The sequence below is a fragment of the Sorex fumeus genome, unplaced genomic scaffold, assembly GCF_029834395.1.
Source record: "Sorex fumeus unplaced genomic scaffold, SorFum_2.1 ptg000109l, whole genome shotgun sequence".
Taxonomy (NCBI): Eukaryota; Metazoa; Chordata; class Mammalia; order Eulipotyphla; family Soricidae; genus Sorex; species Sorex fumeus.
The window spans coordinates 3,951,665-3,976,781 of record NW_026606166.1 but is presented as its reverse complement, the minus strand read 5'-3'; the positions used below and the strand labels follow the sequence as shown (position 1 = coordinate 3,976,781).

The window sequence follows — 25,117 nt, the reverse complement described above, 5'->3', positions numbered from 1 at the left end:
GTAACGTCTCCACTGGAGACTTTGTTGTTACTGTGTCTGGCTCCACCACTTTGAAAAATTATCAAACTAATTTGACAGCATGGAAAAAAAAAACTAGAAAAAAGGACGTTCGCCTTACAAGTGGCCAACATGGCCGACCCGAGTTCGATTCCTCCGCCCCTCTCGGAGAGCCTGGCAAGCTACCAAGAGTATTCGATATGCCAGATATTTTTCCTTAAAATTTTCTTAATTCTCTTATTCTCACTCTAAGTTATATATTTGTAGGATTTATCTATTTCGTGTTAATTTTAAAATTTATTAGTATAAGGCTGGAGCAATAGTACAGTGGATAGGGTGCTTGCTCTGCATGCAACTAACCCAGGTTTGATCCCCAGCATCCCCTATGGTGTACCCTGAGTCCCAACAGGAGTGATCCCTGAGCTCAGAGCAGTCCTAAGCACAAGCAAGTGAGGCCCAATAACAAAGTATTAGCATAGAATTATCCACACTGTAGCACCGTCCTCTCACTGTTCATCGATTTGCTCGAGTGGCACCAGTAACGACTCCATTGTGAGACTTGTTACTGTTTTTGGCATATCAAATACCATGGGGAACTTGCCAGGCTCTGCCATGCGGGCGGGATACTCTCCGTAGTTGCCAGGCTCTCCAAGCGGGATGGAGGAATCGAACCCGGGTTGGCCACGTGCAAGGCAAATGCCCTACCTGCTGTGCTATCGCTCCAGCCCTATCCACACTATTTGGTGTGAGTGGGGGGTGGGGTACACCTGGTAGTGCTCAGGGCTTATTCCTGGTCTTGCACTCAGTGATAACTCCCCGTGAGGCTTGGAAGATATTAAGGGGTGATGGGAATCAAACCTGCATCAGCCTCATGCAACGTCAGTGCTCTGCCCACTATACTCTCTCTCCAACCCCAGGTTTCTGTTTTTGTTTTTTAAATTCTTCATCAGGTATACAATTAATTTGACACTGTCATGTGAATCTGGATTTCTGAACACAAAATTCCTCAATGATTTTAGAATAGAAAATACAGAGATAGGTCTGGAGTGATAGTATAGCGGGTAGGGCACTTGCTTTGTACATGGTTGATGAGGCTTCAATCCCCAGCACCCCATATGGTCCCCCAAGCCCCACCCGCAGTGATGTCTGAGCACAAAGCCAGGAGTAAGTCCTAAGCACCGCTGGGCGTGGACCAAAAACAAGGAAGGAAGGAAGGAAGGAAGGAAGGAGGGAGGGAGGGAGGGAGGGAGGGAGGAAGGAAGGAAGGAAGGAAGGAAGGAAGGAGAGATAAATTATGTTTTTAGCAATGTAAAGACAATGCCTTAACATTTGCTGAGCATTTATTAGTCCACCTACAAAGGAAAGTTTTTTGTTTTTAAACCTGGAACCACTGAACTCTGTCTATACACTTGTTCTAAAATACTGAAAACAACCTATGTCATAATAAACATCCCAACTCAATGAAATATTGAAAAACAACCTCATAGGGGTTGGGGAAGCTAGCATAAGGGTTAAGATGACTATCTTCCATGCAGAGGACCCCATCTTGATCACCGCACATTTGGCCTCCAGAGCACTGCCAGCAGTGACCCCACAGCAAAGAACCAGGAGGAGCCCCTGAGCACACCAAAACAGCCCTCTCCCCACAAAAATAATAATAAAAACAAAAAAACAACCAAAAGAAAACCCCCTCATAACCGAATTAACTTACTTTCAAAGACTTTTGTTTTTAAATCTCAGCTCATTTCTTGTCTGTTTTTATACAGTTACTCTAAAATATTCTTTTTAAAAAACTCTCATAAACAATCTGCTTAAGAGTAATTAGAATTTAATCTAGTTAAAACAACAGCAGAGAACACCAGATCACAGATGGCAGAAGCCTTTATCCATGCCTGATAGTGTCAAAGAATTGCTCGCCTATTTCACAGTTAAGAATCTTGTCGTGGACTATCTTATTTACAAATTATGAAGTAGTGAGTGAAAGGACAGTCTTAATGAAGAAGAAAAAAACTTTGTTCAGCAAAACTCATAACAATTATCGGTGTTAAGATTATTATTACAGTCCAGATAAAAACTGTACAAAGATATGATTAAGGAATCAGAATGGACAGAAGTCTGTATTATTGATTTCACTCTGATTCCAAGTTTGTCACGATCACGATCATCCTGTTGTTCATCAATTGCCTCAAGCAGGCACCAGTAACGTCTCCTTCATCCTAGCCCTGAGATTTTAAAAAGTGCCATATTCAAGGCTCTTCCAGAGTTAGGAGAATGAGACCCATCATTGTTACTGGTATTTGGCACATTGGGCACGCCACGGGGAGTTTGCCAGACTCTGCCGTGTGGGCAGGATACTTTCGGTAGCCTGCCAGGTTGTCCGAAGTAAGAACGAGATAATAAGATGTCACGTGACGTGTGCAATCCTGGGAGCTGGGTTCTGTAGTCTCTGAGTCTTGGCCCTTGATGGGATTACACGGTGCCCGGGGTGTGTGTGTGTGTGTGGGGGGGGGGGGGGGTTGGTAGGTGTGACCACCGCCTACTGGAAGATGGAAGATCTGGGAGGAGGATGATCAACTTTGTAAGGCACACTAATTCCTTGAGAAGTAAGTTCCCTAATTTCGGGCTCTTAAAAAGGTTAACGATCAAATTCTACCACCCCATAGCAATTAAGATTTGGAAGTCTAGAACTGGGACAGGCATATGTATTTTTAAAGATCCTGATTTGATTTTTACTGGTTTATTAGTAGCAATTGGACATAGTTCAGTGCACTGAGTGCAATCAGGAGGTCTGGCTTATGGTACTGGCTCTGCCACCCATGACTCTGGTACATCATTGCAGAGCAAGGCCCTCATCTATGAAAAGATAAGGTGGAACAAGTTATTTCCAATATTTAATATATTACAAGTTTGGGATTAGATTCATTAGTTTTTTTCCTAAAGTTTCAATATTTAAACTGTTACCAAAAACAAAAATTAAGCTTGATAATCTGAACCTCAGAATAGCAATACACAATTTGGTGGTCTCAAAATGAATTCTCACCCTTGAATTCAGTTTGAAAAACAAACTGAAATCATAACTCAAACTGAATTCTTACAAATATATGCTACCAATTAATAGAGTTGCAAATTCACTCAACAAGCTAGGCATTTTACCCAGTTTGGGAACTGGGCAGCGGGATTATAAACTGCGTCCCTGCTGTGCTCTGTGAGTGTGGGTTCTGCCTAATGACTTGCCTCCAAGGCTCACGAGAGGGCAAAAGCGATGGAAAGCACATCTCTGGCTAGGTGACAAAAATTCGGCTCTCTGATAGCATCCCCTGTCGCTGGCACTCTTACTTGTTCACTGGCTTACTCACTCTGAGAGCGCTGCTCTATGGAGCAGGCTATGTGGCAAGGAACCAAGGCAGACCTCTGGCCAACAGCCCAATAAGGAAATGAATCCTGCCAAATACCAAGTGAGTAAGCTAGGAAGTGGATCTTTCCATAGCAAGCTTTCAGATGAGCCTGCAGGCCCAATCAATACATTGATTGTCCCTGCATAAGAGACCCACCTAAGTCTGCATTCCTGACCCACTCTGAGATAATGAATGTTGTTCTGAGCCACTAAGTTTTGGAGTAATTTGTTATACACCAATAGACAACTTTATTTAGGCATGTAGCAATGAATGAAAACACTATAACGAAGAAAGAGTTGAGTGGAATCAAGGTACCAATAATCAAATAATGGGGGAGACACATGTAAACAAATGTAAGGAAGAGTTACAGGTAATACAGTTGGGCTGGAACATAGAGGAAAGAGACAATGACTCACTCTTTGATTTTACAGATGTGCCAGCATTTATAGGTGGATGAGTGTCAAAGGTCTTCTACTATATATAATTCTAGTTACATTATTAGAAAAAACTCTCAACTTCTGCCAGATCACTGATCGCTTTATTGTGGAATCTTGTCAATGATTATGGATAAACTGGTCCACGCTGTATGACAGGATCTAACCAGGGCCAGCTTCCCCCCCATATTCTAGCTCCCAACTTCCTTCCCCTTAGTCAAGGGAATTGCTCCAGCAATTATCTCTTCTCTGATGCAGTGGCAAATAAATATATTCCCTCACTACTGGTTCAGTTCCATTTTTTAAAAAAACAAAAATAACTCCTCCTTTAAAGCTACAGACACTGTGTACAGCGCTTTCTCCTAATAATACAACGGATTTGTCTTTGCTCACCATCTCTACGTCTCCCTCAATTTTCTCTTAATTCTTCATCAGTCAGGCTTTATTTTTTTCAAACAGCTCACAAACCCACCCTCATTAAATATTACTAGTGACTCACTGTCGTTACATATAGCAATCCTTGGTATTTCTCTTACTTTTCCAGCAGCTAACACAATTTCTTCCTTGAAATACTCGACTCCCATCTCCTACTTTGCATTTTTTCAGTCTCTTTCCCTGGTTCCTTGTTTTTCCCATCTCTAAATATAGAATGTTCTAAATTCTAACCCTTGGATCTCTTCTTTGATGATAATGTGATTCATAGTAAGAAACAAATATTCTATTTCTTTCCCAATTTTTTTTTTATTGAATCACCGTGAAATAATTACAAAGCTATCATGATTGACTTTTAGTCATCCAATGATCCAGAGCCCTAAATCTCTCATTCCTGAATGAGAATACACCTTTTGTTATAATGAGATGACATGGATCTAAGGATAGGGACTGGTACTAGTAGAACCAACAAGTGGCCAGAAGATTGAAACTGTCAGCCCCTCCTCCTAGAGGCTGAATCAAGTATCAACGGCCAATGAATTAATCATCTTTATGTAAAACAATCTCTATAGAAACCCCTGAAGAGGGATTTTAGTGTGCTTCCAGGCTGGTGAACACAGGACAATCTCAGAAGAGTGCCATGCTTAGGGAGGAAGCACATTCTTTCCCTGCACCCTGCTCTTTGCATCTCCTCCATCTGGCTGTTCCTGAGTTATTTATATTGCTTTATAATAAACCAATCAGGCCGAAGTACAAGTGACTGACTACCTGTATTTCCCATCAGCCTCTGAAGTTGCAGGGGCAGGGGCTAGTATACTGGACCAAGTCCTTAACTGTGGGATCGTGTGCTCTCTCTTAGCAGTGTAAGAACTGAGCTGAATTGTAACACACTAGTTGGTTTCAGTGGGAGGTGGGGGTGTGGATGAGAGGGAGGCCACAAGCTGGAATTGAGGGCACGTAGACTTCCATCTACACTCAATTCCTCGGTGGTCTCCTTTGGTTGGGAACTTTATGTATCATCTGCAAACCAACGACTCCAAAATTATGTAGTTGAAGATAAATAGCCTGGTCTCTTTTCCATAATTATCCAACTATTTTCCATAATTATCCAACCTACTCAACAATTTTTATTGGGGCATTTAATATGGATGTCTTAATATGTTCAAAACCAAACCTCTGATCATCAATGGCTTGCATCCTCAGGTTAAAGGCAACATCTAGGACAGGGAGATGACTCAGACTGGGATGTTCTTCCCAGAGAGGTTATTGCTGCAGCCACTGCTCCAGGCCTCCCAATTCTCTCTTCCTACCTGCTCTGCCCTTCAACCCCCAAACCACTCAATTCATCATTTTCCTTCCCGTCCTTAATTTCCCTCTATAGTACTCTCTGATATCTATTTCCCCCCTGTTCCTTACTGCCTTCCTTCATGAGAATGTAACCTCCACAAAGACAGGAAATTTTGTCTATTCTGTTTACTGTTGTACATTATTGTAGAACAGTGTCTGGCAATAGCAGGCTCTTGTATGAATATTTAATGAATATCCACATCAGCCAAAGGGGTTGTCTTGCTGATTCGTTCAAATAAGGGAGTAATCTGAATAACTTCAAAGGTACTGAAATAGCACACTCATTTCTCAAGCATTGTGATCTATGTTCTGACGACTGAACTCCCTAATTAAACTTATACTGGGCTTGCATTAAATTAGTTTGTATTCCCCACAATACATACTAACGAAAAGGTAACTCACCCAGAATGATCCTATCCTCTTTATTTTATGGTGATGTTTTGTGACTCAGCATGTGGTCCTATCACGGAGAAAGTACACTGAAGAAAAATGTGCATTCAACTTTTAGGGGATGCAGGGGCCTATATGTTTGCTAGACCCACCTCCTCTTCTCGTTAATTTTTTTTTATCTACTTCACCTATCTAGCAGTGATCGAGGAATGTTCTAGTTTTTTACTACTGTGCTACTGTTAGTATCTTCCTTCATGTCTACTGCTGAGTGAGATCATCTATGATTTCTTAGGTTAGTGGTTTTTATTGTTGTTCTTGACTTTGCCTTCTGTTCTCCAGAGGCTCCCATGATTCCTGTTCTAAGGTGGAAAAGTTCAACAACCCTAAGCAAAGTATGTGCCCAGAGTGTTTGGGAACAAACAGGAATGTCTAGAGAAGGGGAGCCTAGGGGGAGGAGCACCCCTGCTTGTTTTTGTTTGTTTGTTTGTGGGGAGTCAGGCAACACTTGACAGGACTCTAGAGTTACTCCCGGCACAGTGCACTGGGGTAGCTGCTGGGGGGTCAGACCTGGGATTCTGTCATTCAAGGGAAGTGCTTTATCCACTTGAGTATTTCTCTGGCCATCTTCCACTGAGCTTTTTTTTTTTTTGGCTGTTTTGGGTCACACCCAGTGATGCACAGGGGTTACTCCTGGCTCTGCACTCAGGAGTTACTTCTGGCGGTGCTCAAGGGACCATATAGGATGCTGGGAATTGAACCCGGGTCAGCCACGTGCAAGGAAACTCCTTACCCGCTGTGCTATCCCTCCAGCGCCCCGCTGTTTTTTTTTTTTATTTCACCTACCACTGTTCCTGGTCTCCTTGAATATTCTAATAAGAGGAACCAAAAGGATTTATCATTCTAGCCTAAGCCCTACAGCAAGCTACAAATAGAGTCAAAACCAAACAGGAAAAAACAAAAACAAAAAACAGCTCACTACATGAGATTAAAATCTTTGTTTTTCCCATCACCAGAACCTATGTGTTCCTGTACCATATTAAAAATTCTCCTAGTAGAAATCTAGATTCATTTCTGGAGCAAAGTCAGGCTTACTTTGGACTCACTGGACAGTAGTATGCATGAAATTAATACTCTCTAACCTGGGTGCAGAGAACTACTTATTTCTAGGGCCAAGAGAGCCTAAACCTGAAAAAAAAAGCCATACTTCAGTATGCATTGCTTGCTTCTGTGGAATAGTACTTGCTACTTCAGATACTCTCTCCTTTCCATTTCTCAGTCAATACTAAGAAACTCACTTCTTAGCTCATACTTTATTCCTTCCCCAAAACAAGTGAAAATAAATTGAAATTTAGCTATAAAATCTGAAACAAAAGTGTCTCCCCACTTCTGTTGTGTTGACTGGGTTGGTTTGAGAGCTTGTACACACACCTGGATGCACTCTCATGTGCTCTAGTGATAGTACTCACTGGGAGTTAGACACTTTAGTTAAGCACACAACTGTCTTGCTGTGACACAAACTAGAGACTGAACATTATTGTAGTGGAACCAAGGATTCCAAAGAGTAGAGTCACAGACATTGCATTTGGCATATAGACTGATGTTAGGAATTGAACAGTCTCAACTATCAATAAGCTCTCAGATCCCTAGAGAAAAATCTCAGGTAGCACTGCACTGTTGCACTGTCCTCCAGTTATTCATCGATTTGCTCGAGTGGGCACCAGTAACATCTTCCTTGTGAGACTTGCTGTTACTGTTTTTGGCATATCAAAACATGTCACGGGTAGCATACCAGGCTTTGCTGTGCAGGCAGGATACTCTCGGTAGCTTGCCAGGCTCTCGGAGAGGGACAGAAGAATCAAACCCAGGTTGGCCATGTGCAAGGCAAATGCCCTACCTGCTGTGCTACTGTTCCAGCCCTGAGAAAAATCTCATACCTAAAGGAAATAGGAGGTCCAGTTAGCAATGGTTTGGGCCTAGTATCCTGGGTAGTAAAAATGATCTTTGTCTGGCTAACTCTGGCAAAGTCTAAAGTAAATCATGGCATCTAGAAAAGGAAATTAAAGAAGGCATTTTCATGTGCAAAATTGGCACTTAAAAACTGTCTCCTTAAAGTGAGGTGCCCAATTTGGAACCCAGATCATAACATATCACAATCAAAGGTACAGAAGCTTTTGTGAATACAAGAAAGTACCTGGGTAGAATTTGAAGTCTGGGGCCTCAATTACATTCATCATTGCTATCTTCTAAACTTTTTTTTTCATATGTCCTGAAATGAAGCTGCCTTTTAATAAAAATTCTTAGTCTGTATATAAAAAGTCAATGTTTAAAGACAGGTTTCCATTTTGAATGAAGAAGAAAGAAGATCTGAAATTACCTTTCTATCTAAACAACTAGAAATGAAGCAACTATTTCTTTTCCTCCTCTTTTTTTTTTTAACTTGCAGGGATCAAACCCAGGACCCCAAAAGGCATGCACTTTATAAGATTGAGCTACACACACATCCATAGCCTTGAAACAACCATTTCTAAGGGTTAGAGAGCACCTCAGTTTTAGTTAAAATTACTTGGAGGTAATTTTCAGACAGTGGTACGGAAAAGAGTAAACCCCATAGCATCTGGCAACACTGCTGACTGAAATGCCAGCCTGCATTTGAGATCAGGATAGCTGGAATTGGTGGAAGGAAGGGTAACTGAGGTAATTCGATAAAGAGATCCCCAAAATGCACAAGACTCACTGAATTATCAACTGAACACAGTATGTACACATGCCAAGATATCAAGAGAAAAGAAATTCGACCTCTAGAAAGAGAAAATTACTGGGAAGCCACAGGATAAACAATGATTAGAGCTCTTAGAGGGTAATAAATTACTAGAAGTTCTCGCTATCCAAAATGGAGAAATTTCACTGAATGTGAGGGGGAGCTAACAGTGACCCCTGAAGTGTATGACCTTTGAAATAAGGCTAAATTAATCCTTGAGCAGAACACTGTAGATTCACCCTGAAACTACTTTAAAATTAAGCCATGAAAGAATCAAACCACTGCAAATAATCTAATCTAACATACATAACATTCCAACATTCCAGAAAAATTCCCACATTCTTCAAGATAATACAACAAACAAAAAAATTCACAGCTGCCATCGTCCAGAATTCAAGGCCCAGTTATGCAGGAGCAGTAATGGCAAACGCCAGGTGTAACGGGATAGGAGAGGAGCTAGTCCCTCTCTCCCCCCAACCTCCCTCCCCCTGCCCCCGCCCCAATGGGCCTGGATGTTACGCCCACAAACTGCCCCCAGCTACTTATTAAGCTCCTTAATCGCCATGATCCAGAGACACATGAAAGAATCACTGCAGAGATATCTCCAGACCCTAATCATAAAATTTTAGAATTCCAAGAGTCTGTGGCCACAGGAACAGCCGCGCAAACATCATATGCTATTTATAATAAGCAACACAAAACAAATTGTCTAGCATTGCTTTTTTCGGCAGGTTTGAGTGGTGACGGGAAAATTCCAAATAATGGTGGGACTGGTGTAGAAATATTGAATGTAATCAAAGTAGAGAGACAGTATTGTGGAAATTGTCAATTGTCTGCTACACAGGCAGGGGAATGGTTGGGATGGGGGGGCAGTACTGGAGATTTTGGTGGTGGAAAAATGTACACTGGTGAAGGGCACAGCTGTTTTTGGTGTTTGATCATTGTATGACTGAAACTCAAACATGAAATCTTAGTAACTGTGTCTCATGGTGATTCAATAAAAAAATTTATAAAATAAAATTCACAATGATAAAATATAATTTTAAAAAATCAGAGCTATAATAAAATATGACCCAAGAATTAGAATATCATGGGCAATATCAGAAGAGATGAAGATGAAGGTTTTAAAATAGCTATAATATTTTGTAAACTATGGATCTGGGGTGATGAGGATGATCCTTGGTTGTTTGTATAGATACAGGGGACATGTGGGAAGTCTATAGTTTACACTCAATTTTAAAAACTGCTATACACTAGTAGTGGTGGGATTGGTGTTGGAATATTGAATTGTCTGTTGGTGACAGCTACAGGCCAGGATGGGGAAGCGGCTCATGGCCACAGAACGCACGTGAAGGGGAAAGAGAGCACCATCACTGCTGCCCATTGCTTATTTATTTTGCGATTACGCATAATCCCAATTTTAATTAACTTTACTTAAACATTGTGGCTTACAAAGTTGTTCATAATACAGCTGTTTCGGGCATTCAATGTTCCAATACCAATCCCACACCAGTGTGACCTCCCTATACCACTGTCCCCAGTTTCCCACTTATCCCCCAAGCCTGGCATCTTAGCAGGCACAAAATAATATATATTTTATATTGCTTGCTCTAGCGGGCCCAGTAACGTCTCCATTGGAGACTTTGTTGTTACTGTGTCTGGCATATCGAATACTCTCGGTAGCTTGCCGGGCTCTCCGAGAGGGGCGGAGGAATCGAACTCGGGTCAGCCATGTTGGCCGCTTGTAAGGCGAACGCCCTACCCGCTGTGACACTGGGCCCGCTCGAGCAAATCGACGATCAACGGGAGGGCCTTTACCTTACCTTTACCTTTATATTGCTTGCTACAACTAAATAACTAATGAAATTTTCAAAAACTACTTCAGTGAAAGAAAAATTGTGGGGCTGGAGCGATAGTACAGCGGTAGGGCGTTTGTCTTACATGCAGCCGGCCCGGCTAAGCCGGGTTCTATTCCTCTGCCCCTCTCGGAGAGCCCAGCAAGCTACCGAGAGTATCTCGTCCACACAGCAAAGCCTGGCAAGCTACCTGTAACGTATTCGATATGCCAAACACAGTAACAAGAAGTCTCACGATGGAGATGTTACTGGGCCTGCTCAAGCAAATCCATGAACGACGGGAGGACCATGCTACCATGCTACCGTTATATCTTGCCATGGGGTCAATAAAATTACGGTCTGCAGATTTACTAAGATCTACTGCTAGTGGAGCCTTCTGTGATACTGTTTTTGTTTATTGAGCTAATCTAGTATACTATTTTCTTTTGTTTTTTATTATTTTTTGCTTTGGGGTCACAGCTGGTGGTGCTCAGGGATTCCTCCTGGCTCTGCACACAGAAATCACTCCTGAAAAGCTCAGAGGACAATACACACTGCCAGGGATCACACCCAGGTCGGCTGTGTGGAAGGCAAGAGCCTTAGCCACTGCACTGCTCTCTGGACCTATGCTTCTTTCCCTTCTAATTTGGTGTCCTCCTCCTACTGGGCTTTCAGGATTGTAGAACTTGGAAGTGTCACTTCAGGAGCTCCAGGATCTGTAAAACTGGCCCTTAAATTTCAGTGGCTTGGTGTGCATCTCTTCTGAGATTAGTGGCAAAGCTGGGCTGCTGTTTATTGTGGATATGGCTGCTGGGGCTTCAGGATTTATGGGGTGGGAGAGGTTGCCCACCCCAACTCCAAGAAAACCCCAGAGTTCTTAGCTTCATGTACCTGGAATTTTCATTGGCTTGGTGTGGCTGCAGAGATGAGTAGTGAAGCAGTAAGGCAGCAGCTGTGGGATGTGGGTACAGCAGGAACTAAGCTCATGCTCCCAACCCCGTCCCCGGGCATCCCAGAGTTGAAAAAGTACCCATTTTATTAAAACGCACAGAAAGCTAAAGAAGAAAAATTCTTAATTCATTCTACAAAGCCAGCACTATACTGATATCCTGGGTCTACCTGGTGGTGCTCAGGGGTGATCTTCGCTTCATTCCAGGGGTTAGGAGGGGGGGTAGGAACTCCTGTGATCTTCAGAGGACCGTGTGCTATCAAGGACCAAATCAGGGTCATCTGAATGCAAGGCAAGACCTTAAGCCCTGGACTATCTCTCCAGCTCCAGGCATCTGATTATTTTCTTTCTTTTTTTTTTTTTTTAATTTTTATTAGTGAAACACCATGAGGTACAGTTGCAGACTTACAAATTTTTGTGACATCTGATTTTTCAAGAGCTACATATCCTTACTGTCTGCTGATAAACCCTAAATTTTCAGAAAGATCAATTATTAATGTTCTAAAATGAGAATCTCCTGTGTTTTTCACTTCCTTCTTTTAATTTCTACTCTTTAAGAACTAAGACCATTAAAAATCATGAGGGGCTGGGAGATAATACAGTGGTAAGGGCACAGGCTTGTCATTCCCCCAACCTAGGGTTTAATCCCCCAACACCACATGATCCCCACAAGCATCACCAGGTGCGACCCTGGAGGTGACTGAGCATCACTAGGGTGGCCCAGGTAATCCCCAACACCAGGGCACAAGAATCCTACCATACTCAGGCCCTTGAATTGAACCACTGGCCTGGCTGGCTGAGAATCACCAGTGGGACCCCTAGGGGTCCCGAGGACTGTTTACCTCCCCCAGTCCCCACCCCCTTTGACATTTCTTTCCCATCAATGTATTTCATTCCTGAGACTAATTCGGAGAGAAAACAGGTTGTATTATGTCTGCTCAGAAGCTGAAAGACTGAGAGATGGAGTCTTGACCATGATCACACTCAACTGAAAGGCAGTGAAACTGGAATCAATTAGGAACTTAATCATAACCCAGCTCTCTCTCAACTTTATCACGATGCTTCAGGCAACTTTTCAAGAAAGGAAAGCGATACAAATCAAGTCACTAAAGTATGTAAATGGAAGCTAAGTCAATTACTGGGAGGTGAAAGAGGTTAAAAATTATTGGTCTGGCTTCAAGCAGATATTCAAATTTGTCAACAGTCTCCAATCTTTTCACCACTCCAACACTCTTTTCTTTTTTAAGAAATGGCTCCGTGATAATTGCTGTACTGCTTGACCTGATATAATGCTCTGAACATGGGCAATTACACCAATAAAACATGAACTAAACATAGTTTGAATGGGCAATTACACCAATAAAACATGAACTAAACATAGTTTGAATCAAACATGAATGTTTGATTCATTGTGAAAATGCTATAGAAAAATGCTACATGTTTAAGCTGCAGAGCAAGGACTAGGGAGACAGTACAGGGACGAGGGCACAGGCCTTAGATGAACTAAACTCATCAGCACCACAGGGTCCCTGGAGGATTGCTGGGTAGAGGCCTGTAGGCACCAAGCAGTGCTCAGAAGGTCAATAAACAAACAAACAAGCAAAACCCTCAGAGCAGTAGTGCACTACCAAAGCAGACACTGGGACTGTGCTCCAAGAGCCGTTCCACAGCTCTGTGCCAACCTGGAGAACTGGCTAAGAGTGAGCCAATGTTTGCTGCCAGAAGCTGATTCAAAAGTAAGGAGAAACCATGCCAATAAAATAAGAAATCTTCTGGTAGCTTTTGGTTAAGTTTGTTTTTTTCTGCTAAGGGGAAGCCAGGCTTTTTCTTCCTTGAAGAACATATGTTTTCTTCCTGGCAACCATAACACAGCAACTAGAAGCTGGCATCATGGAGAGCAAAGTGGAACAAAAGAATCTGAATCCTCATGGTCTACAGTGAGATACAGATCACCTAATCTTAAAGCCTACATATATAGTGCCTCTGAACTTCAGCTGTGTTAGTTTAAAAACGTCCTTGTTATTTAAGGCTGTCTGAATTATAGTTAAAAGAGACCTAATTGCAATATATAATACATCTGCTGATGAACTACAAAAATGCTTAAGTTGCAAAATAAACTCATATATTTTATAAAAGACAAGGTTTTTGTTGTTGTCGTTATATGTTTTTTGGCTTTTGGGGCCACATTCAGAAGTGCTCAGGACATACTCTCAGTTCTGTGGGATTACTCTGGCAGGATTCCAGTTGGTCCTGGAGATCAAACCAGGGCTGCATGGAAGGCAAGACCTTAACACCTAGACTATCGCCCCAGACACTTTATAAAAGATAAAAGAACATTTCTTCTATTAGCAAGTAACTTAGCTAAATTAAGAGATGAAATAAATTATAGAATAAACTCTGGGAGAAAAAGGTAATAAATACCATTTTTCAAAGGTAAATGCTCTTCTACAATTTGGATATCCCTGAGAGTTTGGAAGCAGAGTTCAAAAGAAGTAGAATTATTCTGCATGGTGGCCTACAGTTCCAGCAGCAAATTCAGGAGGTGATTGAGAAGCAACAACAATCATTAAGGGGTCAGAGCAATCGCACAATAGGTAAGGCACTTATCTTGCACACAGATGACCCAAGTTCAATGCCTGCCATCAAATATGGTCCCCTGAGCCCCACCAGGAGTGATTCCTGAGCACAGAACCAGAAGTAAGTTTGGAGCATCACCGGCCGTGGCCCAATACAAAAACTATTTTTTTTTTGCTTTTGGGGTCACACCGGAGATGCACAGGGGTTACTCCTGGCTCTGCATTCAGGAATTACTCCTAGCGGTGCTTGAGGACCGTATGGGATGCTGGGTATCAAACCCAGGTTGGCCGCAAGCAAGGCAAATGCCCCACCTGCTGTGCTATCACTCCAGCCCCCACAAAAACTTTTTAAAGAAAATATATCAATAATAGTTCAGGATCAGTCCTGGAATATTAAATTATACTCTACTAGTTTTGACATTGGATTACCAAAACAAAATAAAAAATACCAAACCCAACAATAATAACAACAAGAAAACAAAACCCTGGATGTTGAATTAGAGAACAGTGACAAATTCTAAGTATATTATAAGACGGATACAGCTACAAAGACATTAAATTGGTATAAAACCTAAATTTCCAAGGAGTTTTACAATTTTTGCTATTTTCCAACATTAGTAGCTTATATTTCACTATTTATGGCACTCCCTCTATTTGGCACATTTTTTTTCATTATATTTATTTATTGAATCACTGTGGGAAAAGTTACAAAGCTTTCAGGTTTAAGTCTCAGTCACACAATGATCAAACACCCCTCCCTTCACCAGTACTTTATTCGGCACATTTTTCATGAGCATCACTGGTTAAAGTAATTCAATCTTTTTCTAACTAGAAAGTAGTTGCTCTTACCATTGTTTCCCCAAAGCTTTCTAAAACGCAGTTTTCTCCCCAGTTCTCACCTCATGGGACCTAGATGAGGAGTAGCCATCCTCTTCCTTCATTTCCTGTCAATTTTAGCTACTTGTTCATTACAGCTTCTCCAATATCAGCACAATCATTAGTCTTTGAGATCTCAACACATCCTCTCTCTCTTCTTTATTCTCTTTCTCTCTCTCTTACTCCCTCCCTTCTTCTCAAATCCATGTTTATCCATTCTATCCTGCAGTGAATTGAGAGTGTAGCCGCTTCCAACCCTATTTCACATATTCAATCTCACGATCACTATCTATCACTAACCTCCCGTTGTTCATCGATTTGCTCGAGCGGGTCCAGTAATAATACTTTTTTTTGTGGGGGGGGCGGGGGGAACTTGTATGATCAGGAATTGACCGTGGGGCTCTCACATGAGCATTAACTCCAGCCCTTGGAACTAGCTCTCCAGCCCTGGTCATACCTTTTTATTATTAAGTGCATCCCTACAAAAAATAATTTCCATGCATTTATTCTATCATTTTATAGTCTGCCAGATCATCCTAAAAATGTGCTGACCTACTTTCAAAATACCAATTACTGGCTCTGGGATGGGACTCAGCAGTAAAGGGCATGCATGAGACCTGGGTTCAATTCCGTGTACCACAAAATTAGTTAATTAATAAACATTCAAATTACCATCACTACAGCTATTTGGGTAGGTTACCATCTCTCACCCAGAATACAGCAGCCTCAATGATCTTCCCTGCTTCCACCCTGTTCATCATCATCCTTTTCTCAAAGAGTTGACAGATTCTTGAAAAAGCTAAGTCCAATTACATCACTATTCTGCTCAAACCCATCCAATGTCTTCCTGTATAAAATCCCACTTCAACTAAAAGCTAAACTCTTTTAAATGGCCTAATAAGAATCTGCTGGATCTAACCATCACCCACCAGTCACCATCACCACCTTTCTGACTGATCCTCTTAAGCCTTTAGTCCATTCCAAAAAGATTTTTTGAAAAGTAAATATCTCAGGCATGCTCTAGCCTCAGGGACATGCATTTGCTACTTCCCTGAGCCCAGGATGTTTTATACTTGTCTGCATAGCTGACTCACTAAATGCCTTCAAGTTGTTCTGTAAATGTCACTTTCCCCATGGACTTTCCTGACCATCTTCCCATTCTCCACTCTCCTTGCCCTGTTATATTTTTCTTGTTATTTCTTATGCTGTTATTTAACTTATCTTTTGTATTTTCCCACCTAAAATTAAGTTTTATGAGAATAAAGAATTCTGTCTGTTTTGCTTATTTATATATTTCAGGCTGTACAAGAGTACCTAGCATATAAAGTTGTCATACAAATACTTAATGAATATTGCCCTTCTTCAAGGAAGGCGAATTCTCTACAGCATCAAGATGATACTGAAAGGATCATTTTTTAGCTTTCTAATTTTACAGATTTACTGTTTTATGCAGAATCAGAACTGAAACTAGTTTAATAATTATACTAATGACCTCTCAAGAAAATATTTCCTTTTGGTCCTTCTTTTTAAACTTTGAACACTCTGAACTTTCAAGGCAAATATTTGTTCTGTTCTTTTTGCATTTGCAATGTTCTACATTTTGTACTGAATTGTTTGCATATCTCTATTAACTCACCTATAAAACTATATGTTTTTAAAAGTTAAGGACTCCTTAATATCCTATGCAGTCAGCATGGTAACTTACACTCAGAAGAGCCTAAAAATATTCATTCAAATGAACATTTGGAAAGGCAGACAAGAAAAGGATGAAGTCAAATAGGACCAGATGCTCTCTTTTGATTATGACAATAGTGAGTCCAAAAACCAAGGACAGTGATTTAAAAGATTAGAATAGTAGGCAAATTTTAGACCTAAAACCTTGAATATGAGTCCATAGGTATATTCTCATATTTTGTATATCTCTAAATACCTTGATATTTAGATATTTGGAAATCTCTAAATACCCTGATATTATATATAAAATAATGTACTTTTCTTCTAGCCTGGTACTTGTAAAAGATATAAAAAAAGTTGTTGGAAAAAGTGATTTTAAGCAAACTTTTTAAGTTTTGCTTTGGGTTACTGCTCAAAGGTTACTCTAGGATTGCTCAGTGGTTACTCCTGGCTCTACTCAGAAATTACTTCTGACAGTACACAGGGACCAAAAGGTGACAGGGATCGAGTCCAGATCAGTCACAAGTAAGGCAAGTGCCCTACCTTCAGTACTATCACTCTGGTCCCTTAAGCAAACTTAAAAAAAAAATGTTAAAGTTGTTTAAAGTGTTGCTGCTTTCTAATGCTATATTAACTAAACCAGCATTTTCCAAAAACTCGGTGAATTAATCCAGGACAATCTCACAATTAAAATTTCATAGTCCTAGGGCTGGGATTAGTACAGCGGGTAGGGCATTTGCCTTGCATAAGCCATCCCAGGTTCCATTCCCTGGAATCTTATATAGTTCCCTGAGCACAACATGAATGATAGAGCCAGGAGTAAGCTCTAAGCACCATTGGATGTGCCCCGGCACGACCCAATATCAGATTCTATAAGTACTCAGTTATACCACTCCAAAGTATATTTCTGCATCAACAGCTTATCCTTTAGACCACAACATAAATATGACAGCACCTCAAGGTTATTGCATCAGAGGCATTTATGCGGTAGTCTGGAAGGAAGGTCAATTATCTGACCTTAGCCTGAGTTTTCCTGACCAAGAGATTTGCTTCTTGGTTTGTGAAGTGGTTTGGCATAAGAACACTTGAAGCAGTTAAGGTAACAAAAACAGAAATAGAAACAGAGGCTAAATTATTTCACAAGTTCATTTTACATTTTTAAACTTCATAAAACATTATAATGTTTGAATTTCCAAAAACAAAATATAAAGAAATCCCTTCCCCTTTTTGGTTCTGATTTAAATAAAAAGTATACTAATAATATAGCAAAATATTCTCTAAATATTCACTTGGTGAAATCATTTAACCACTACCTGTACACAAGGAAATAAAGTGACTCTTTAAATAAGTATGTCACAGTCCTGTCTAAAAGGGCAACAATTACAGGTTTCATAGGCATTAAAACACAGATTGTGTGGTTCCAGGTTTTAAAAAAATCTGCCAATTCTGACTAGTAAACTAACAAAGATAAAGGACATAGTTTTTACAAAAGTACTTTTAAAAAAATAAAAACACAAAAATCTACAACCTAAAAGTCAAAGAGGTAAATAGTAAATGAAATAGAGAATACAAAAATAAAGAGACTCAAAAAAAAAAAAAGTTTGTTCCTGACAAACAAACTGAAAAACTTTTAGCTAAACTAAAAATAGAAAAGATGTGAACTATTAATTAGAAATGAGCACTACAGACCTACTTAAAATAATGGTATGGACAATATATGCCAACAAATTAAGTAATTAAGATGAAATAGACAAATTATTATAATATCTACCTACCTAAGTTACCAAAAACATCTATCAAATGTGACTTAGAAGGAAACAAACAAAAACCCTGAATAAACCCGTAACAAGAGATTGAATCAAAATTTAAAAACTTTCAACAAAGAAACCATTTAAAGAACTAACATCAATTTTCTCAAAGGCTTGCAAAATCCAAGAGGAATATTTCCTAATTTATTTTAAGATGACAGCATTGCCTTGAACCCAAGAAAAGCAAAAATATCACCAAAATAAACTAGAGAAGACTTATAAGTATGAATGTAAAAGTTTTCAACAAAATACTAGAAACTGAGCCAATGAGCTGTGTGTGTGTGTGTGTGTGTGTGTGTGTGTGTGTGAGAGAGAGAGAGAGAGAGAGAGAGAGAGAGAGAGAGAGAGAGAGAGCGAGCACGCATTCAGGTAGCTTTTATTGAAACTTCCTTAGATGTGAGGTGAGTGGAAGGGAAGTGTGCATTCAAGAGAAAACACAGGCTCCTTCAGAGGAAATAAGGCAAGTAAAGAAACAGGCAAGAAAGCAAAATAGGTGTTCATGGGAGAACATAGGCTTAGTGAGCAAGCCACTAACAATGAGCACTTTTTAATGATTATATACCCCTACATCAAGTATTATTTATTCCAGGATAGAAAAGGTGGTTTAACTGGGGGGAGGGGGGGAGGAGGGAGGGGAGGCAGTGATGATTACAATTGATGAAGAAAAGCCATGATAAATTTAACAGCCTTTAGTGAAAAATACACTTTCCTGGAGTTCCCAGTAAAGATAACTTACTTTGCATGCAGTTCACCAGGGTTTGATCCCTGGTATCATCTCCAGAGCATCACCAGGAATAATTCCTCAGTACAGAGCTAGGTGTAAGCCCTGAGAAGTGCCAACTGTAGCCCCAAACCAAACCAAACCCTCAGGCTGGAAAGAGAGTTCAACAGGATGAGCGTATGTCTTGCGTACAGGAGTCCAGATGGCATTGCATGGAAGCAGTGAACTACTCCCAGTCCACTGCTCTGACGTCACTGGGAGGAGCAGTGAACTGGGAGAAATCCCTGAGCAAAGTGTAACAACGTTAAGTAAGGCCCTAAAAACACTGTTGCATAATACATGAATCAAAAACTGGTAAATCTGCACAAGGATAATTATTTACAGTACCTCTCTCTTAAAACTGGAGTAATGAAGAGGGGTTAAAAAAAACCATGATACAGTAGAGTTAAACAAGGACTTATCAGACTGAAACTTCTAAAACACACTCAACAGCAATATCACAACACATACCTCTCAAAGAGTGTGTCAATCAGGGGCCAGATAGACAGGAGAGTGTGTAGAGCATTTGCCTTGCACGTGGCCGACCCCGATTCAATCCCTGGCATCCCATATGGTCCCCCGAGCATTGCCAGGAGTAATTTCTGAGTGCAGAAGCATTAGCATTGCTGGATGTGTTCCCCCCTCCAAAAAAAATGTGTGCCAATCACATGAAGAGAGATCATATTCTAACCTATAAATGGAGGCTAAGTAAGTTATATATGATTCAACTTATATGAAGTGTTCTCTAAACACACTAAATTAGAAATCAATTACAGGAAGGTCCTAAAGAAAATTTCCAAATTAAAGACACATTTCAAAATAATTTATGGGATGAAAAAAGTGAGGGTATGTAAATTAGAGGTGTATTAATTAAATGAGGGCTGGAGCGATAGCACAGCGGTAGGGCATTTGCCTTTTGCGCGGCGTACCCGCCCGACCTGGGTTCAATTCCTCCGCCCCCCTTGGAGAGCCCGGCAAGCTACTGAGAGTATCTCACCCGCATGGCAAAGCCTGGCAAGCTACCCATGATGTATCTGATAAGCCAAACACAGTAACAAGTCTCACAATGGAGACGTCACTGGGCCTGCTTAAGCAAATCGATGAACAACAGGAGGACAGTGACAGTGATTAATTGAATGAAAAAGTACAAGCATGATACTCTCCATGTCTATCCATTTATAAGCAAAGTTCATGACTCTCCTGACAGCTGCATAGTATTCCATTGTGTAAATGAAAAAGTTTCTTTAACCAGTCATCTGTTCTAGGGCACTTGGATTATTTCCAAGTTTTGGCTATTGTGAACAGTGCTGCAATGAACATATAGGTACAGATGTCACTTCTACTGTGCTTTTTTGCATCCTTGGGATATATTCCCAGAAGTGGATTGCGGGGTCATATGGAAGCTCAATTTCTAGTTTTTGAAGGACTGTCCATATTGCTTTCCAGAAAGGCTGGACTAGTGGGCATTCCCACCAATAGTGAAAGAGTGTCCCTTTTTCCCCAAATCCATGCCAGCACTGGTTGCTTTTGTTCTTTTAAATGTGTGCCAGTCTCTGTGGTGTGAGATGATATCTCATTGTTGTTTTGATTTGCATCTCCCTGGTGGCTAGCGATGTGGAGCATTTTTTCATGTGCCTTTTGGCCATTTGTATTTCTTTTTTGAGGAAACTTCTGTTCATTTCTTCTCCCCATTTTTTGATGGGGTTAGAGGTTTTTTTCTTGTACAATTCTACTAGTGTCTTGTATATCCTGGCTATTAATCCCTTATCAGATGGGTATTGGGTAAATATTCTTTCCCATTCTATGGGCTCTTTCTGTATTTTGATGACTGTTTCTTTTGAAGTGCAGAAGCTTCTTAGTTTGATATAGTCCCATTTGTTTACGTTTGCTTCCACTTGCATGGTCAGTGCTGTTTCATCCTTACAGATGTTTTTAGCTTCAATGTCATGGAGAGTTCTACCTACATTTTCCTCTATGTACCTTATGGATTCATGTCCGATATTGAGGTCTTTAATCCAATTTGATCTAACTTTTGTGCCTAGCATTAGACAGAGGTCAGAGTTCATTTTTTTGCAGGTAGCTATCCAGTTTTCCCAGCACCACTTGTTGAAAAGGCTTTCCTTGTTCCACTTCGCATTTCTTGCTCCTTTGTCAAAGATCATATTGGTCATATATTTGGGGGTCTGTGACAGGATATTCAACTCTGTTCCATTGGTCTTCAGGTCTGTTTCTAGCCCAGTATCATGCTGTCTTAATTACTACTGCTTTGTAGTACAGTATGAAGTTGGGGAGGGTGATGCCATCCATCTTCTTTTCCCCAAGGATTGTTTTAGCTATTTGTGGGGGTTTATTGTTCCATATGAGTTTCAGGAGCAAAATGAGTCAGAAAGAGAGGGACAGACATAGAAGGACTGCACTCATTTGTGGAGTCTAAAACAACATAACGTGAGGCTGACACCCAAGGATAGTAGATACACGGGACAGATAGATTGCTTCATAGCTAGAAGCGTGGAGCAATATATCTTCTCCCCTTTGCTCATGCTTCCTGAGCAAAGGGGAAAAGGCAGCTGGAATAGAGAAGGGATCACTAAGAAAAAGATGGCTGGATGAATCGGTCGAGATGGGAGATGTGTGCAGAAAGCAGATAAAGAACCAAACACGATAACCTCTCAGGGTCTGTATTGCAAACCATAATGCCCAAAAGTAGAGAGAGATTATGGGGAATCATGTCTGCCATGGAGGCAGGGGGATGTGGGAAAGGGGGGGGACACACTGGGGATAGTGGTGATGGGGAATGTGCATTGGTGGAGGGATGGGTATTTGATCATTGTGTGATTATAACCCAAACATGAAAGCTTGTAACTATCTCATGGTGATTCAACAAAATAAAAAGTAATAATAATTAAAAAAAAGCACAATATCAGAACTTTGAAAGCAATACTTCTGGAGAAATTTAGAGCAGCAAATGCTTATATTTGGGCAAGAAATGTCTCAAATAAATGTCCTAAGTGTCTACCTTCCACAGAAAGAAGAAAATAATAAATATCAAAGCTGAAATCAATGAAACAGAAAATAGAAATAATAGTGAAAAATCAATAAACCCAAAAGCTGGTCTTTGAGAACAATAATAAAACTGATATGCCCTTAGCCAGACTGATAGGGAAAAGACACAATCAACATCAGGAATAAAAAAAAATGGTGACATCATTATAGATTTTATAGGTGTTAAAAGGATAATAAAAACATAACTTTATGCCAATAAATGACAATTTAGATAAACTAGACAACTATTTGCAAACCATGTATATGAAAAGTACTGATATCTCAAATATAAAAAAAATCTCAATATCCAACAGTAAAACCAAAAAAAAATTTAAAAATAAGACACAAACATTTCACCAAAGAGGTAAATGAATATGGATATGTTCAAAACATTAATCATCAAAGAAGCACCATGGTAAGCTTATAGTAAGATTCCACTACATACCTATTAGGAAATCTGAAAGGAAAAACAAAACCCAAGAACACAGTAATAGGGAAGTATACTCCAGAGAGAGAGTATATTGGTTAAGGCACTTGCCTTGCCCATGGCTGACCTGGGTTTAACCCCTGGCACTCCACGTGGTCCCCTGACCACTGTCGGGAGTGATCCCTGAGCAAAAACCCAGGAGTAAGCCCCTTTTGGGCCAGTGAGTGTGGCCTAAAAACAAAACCAAAAAAACATCGGGGACCAAAGTGATAGTACAGTGGGTAAGATGCTTGCCTTGAACATAGTCGACCCTGGTTCAATCCCCGGCATCCCTTATGGTCCTGGCAGCACTACCAGGTGCGATTCCTGAGTCATGGGGCCATGAGTAACCCCGAGCATTGTCAGGTTTGGTCCCAAAACAAAAAACAAAAAAATAAATACATTAATAATGTCAAACATTTTAAAGTAGAAACTAACCCTCTCATACACTACTGATGGGAATGTAAACCTCTGGAAATTGGTTTGGCAATTTTCAAAAATACACTTTCTTAAAAGTACTTACCCAGAAAATTAAACTCACACATTTACTCCAAAGAAATGAAAACTCACGTTCACACAGAAAACTACACAACTGTTGATGGCAGCTGTATTCACAACAGCCCCAAACTGGAAAATATCCAAATGTCCATCAATGCTTAAAAATTAAACCAACTCTGCAACACCCAATACTCCACCATATTGTTCAAAAATAAAAGGGAATATTCATACATCCAATAACTTTGACAGGCATCAAGGGTACTATACTGAATGAAAAACAATCAGCCTCAAAGATTATATACAATGAGATTTCATTTCTATAACATCTGGAAATGGCATCTCTCAATTTTCATTTATGAGATTTCATTTTAAAAAATAAGTATTTTAAAATTTTCTGCCATTTTTGAAATAAGTTGACATAAGTAAACAAAACAACTAAAGGTATACAAAAATTTAGGGGTGGCAGTGTAAAGTACAGTTTTACAATGCACTGAATGAAAACAAAAAAGATATACCAGAGAATAAAACAGAAATCAAACATAAAAATTCTGCATAATCTTTTTCCAATTTTGCTACTAAATCTTTAAATTTAAATTTTATTCATCTAATAGTTTTCAAGCCCCAACCATGAACCCTCAATGGGTTTATAATCTTACTCTTTTGGAGTAAAGCTCTGTGATTTACAAAACTACTAATAACAGAATTTCAGGTTTACTCTGTTCTAACACCCAACTGTCCAGTATCCCTTCACCAATGTCCCAAGATTCCCTCCCACCCCCCCAGCCCACCTCCCTAATGGGCACATTGTGGGGTTTAATTACTATTATTTGGGTCCCATAACTAACAGTGTTGGCTCTAATGGTTTTTGACATACAGATAGCACACCATAAAACCAACCCTGTGTGAGGGCCCCTGACACTGGTGCCTGTGACCTTCAGTATGCTTCTTATTCTCACCACCATTTCTCTCCGTCCCTGCCATTCTCTGTTCTGAAATCAAGAGCCCAGGGTTTGCCCACTCTGATACCTTCCATTTGACTTTGTTTTGAAAAAAGTTTACACATGCAAGCAATTAGGAAAGAACTCACACTAGCATACGATATAATAGAAACAATCAGAAAAGGCAGAAAACTACCTGTGTTCAGTGGAGAGGAAACAAAGATAATTTTTAAGAAGCTGGTCTGAAAAGATACCTAGAAAGTTCATCTTTGGAAAGATTTATAGTGAAGATATTCGAAAACAAAAAATATTTTTAAAGGTCAGAAAGGCAACAACAGAAATGCTTCTTGGTTTGTTCATAAGACAGCAAATAAAACTGCTTATTTGGGGGAGGAGAGGAGGATTTTTCAAAATTAAACTATCTGTCTATAATACAAAGTTTGGGGATCAATTCCACACCTCTGTGGAAACCTTATCACATACCCTTTTCTGTTCCCTGCTCTACTTCCCTTCCCTTGGATGATTTAATGACCAGGGATTGCAGAGACACTTGCCTGGCTGGTCACTGGGGGTGACTGACACTCTTTTAGCTATGGCCCTCCCGCACACTCTGGTAGAGTGTTTGCCAGGGGTCACTGCAATGCTCACACCTGGTCTCTGGGAGTCTCAGTCTTGGCAACAGTATTCCACATCTGGGGGAAAGGGAGATGTTTGCACATACCTGGCTGCCCATGGTAGGAAACTGCTGGCAATCCCTGCGAGTGCAGTGCTGCCAGGATAGAGTTCAGCAATTTTCGGTGGCACCAGGCATCAAACTCCCAGCCCCATGCCTGCCATCTCCTAGCTTTCTACAAAGGAACCATTTACAAGTGGCTATGTGATTTTTGACGTTATCTTTCTAGACAAAATAATGACTAACAGAAGAGTGTGAGTATGTTACTT

General features: G+C 40.4%; 1 protein-coding gene across 2 annotated transcripts in view; it reads right to left on the bottom strand.

The window, feature by feature from the left end:
- GLCE (glucuronic acid epimerase) overlaps positions 1–19,326 on the bottom strand; it is a 79,679-nt gene extending 60,353 nt beyond the window's left edge. The window contains exons 1-2 of one of the 2 annotated variants that reach the window (XM_056134853.1): positions 19,208–19,320; positions 7,785–7,929 (exon numbers count right to left, since the gene is read on the bottom strand). The gene's annotated coding sequence lies outside the window, so the exon portion shown is untranslated. Of the gene's footprint in view, positions 1–7,784; positions 7,930–19,207 lie in introns of both variants that reach the window. The other variant, XM_056134854.1, reaches the window with a different exon arrangement.
- Between the last annotated feature and the right edge of the window lie 5,791 nt (positions 19,327–25,117).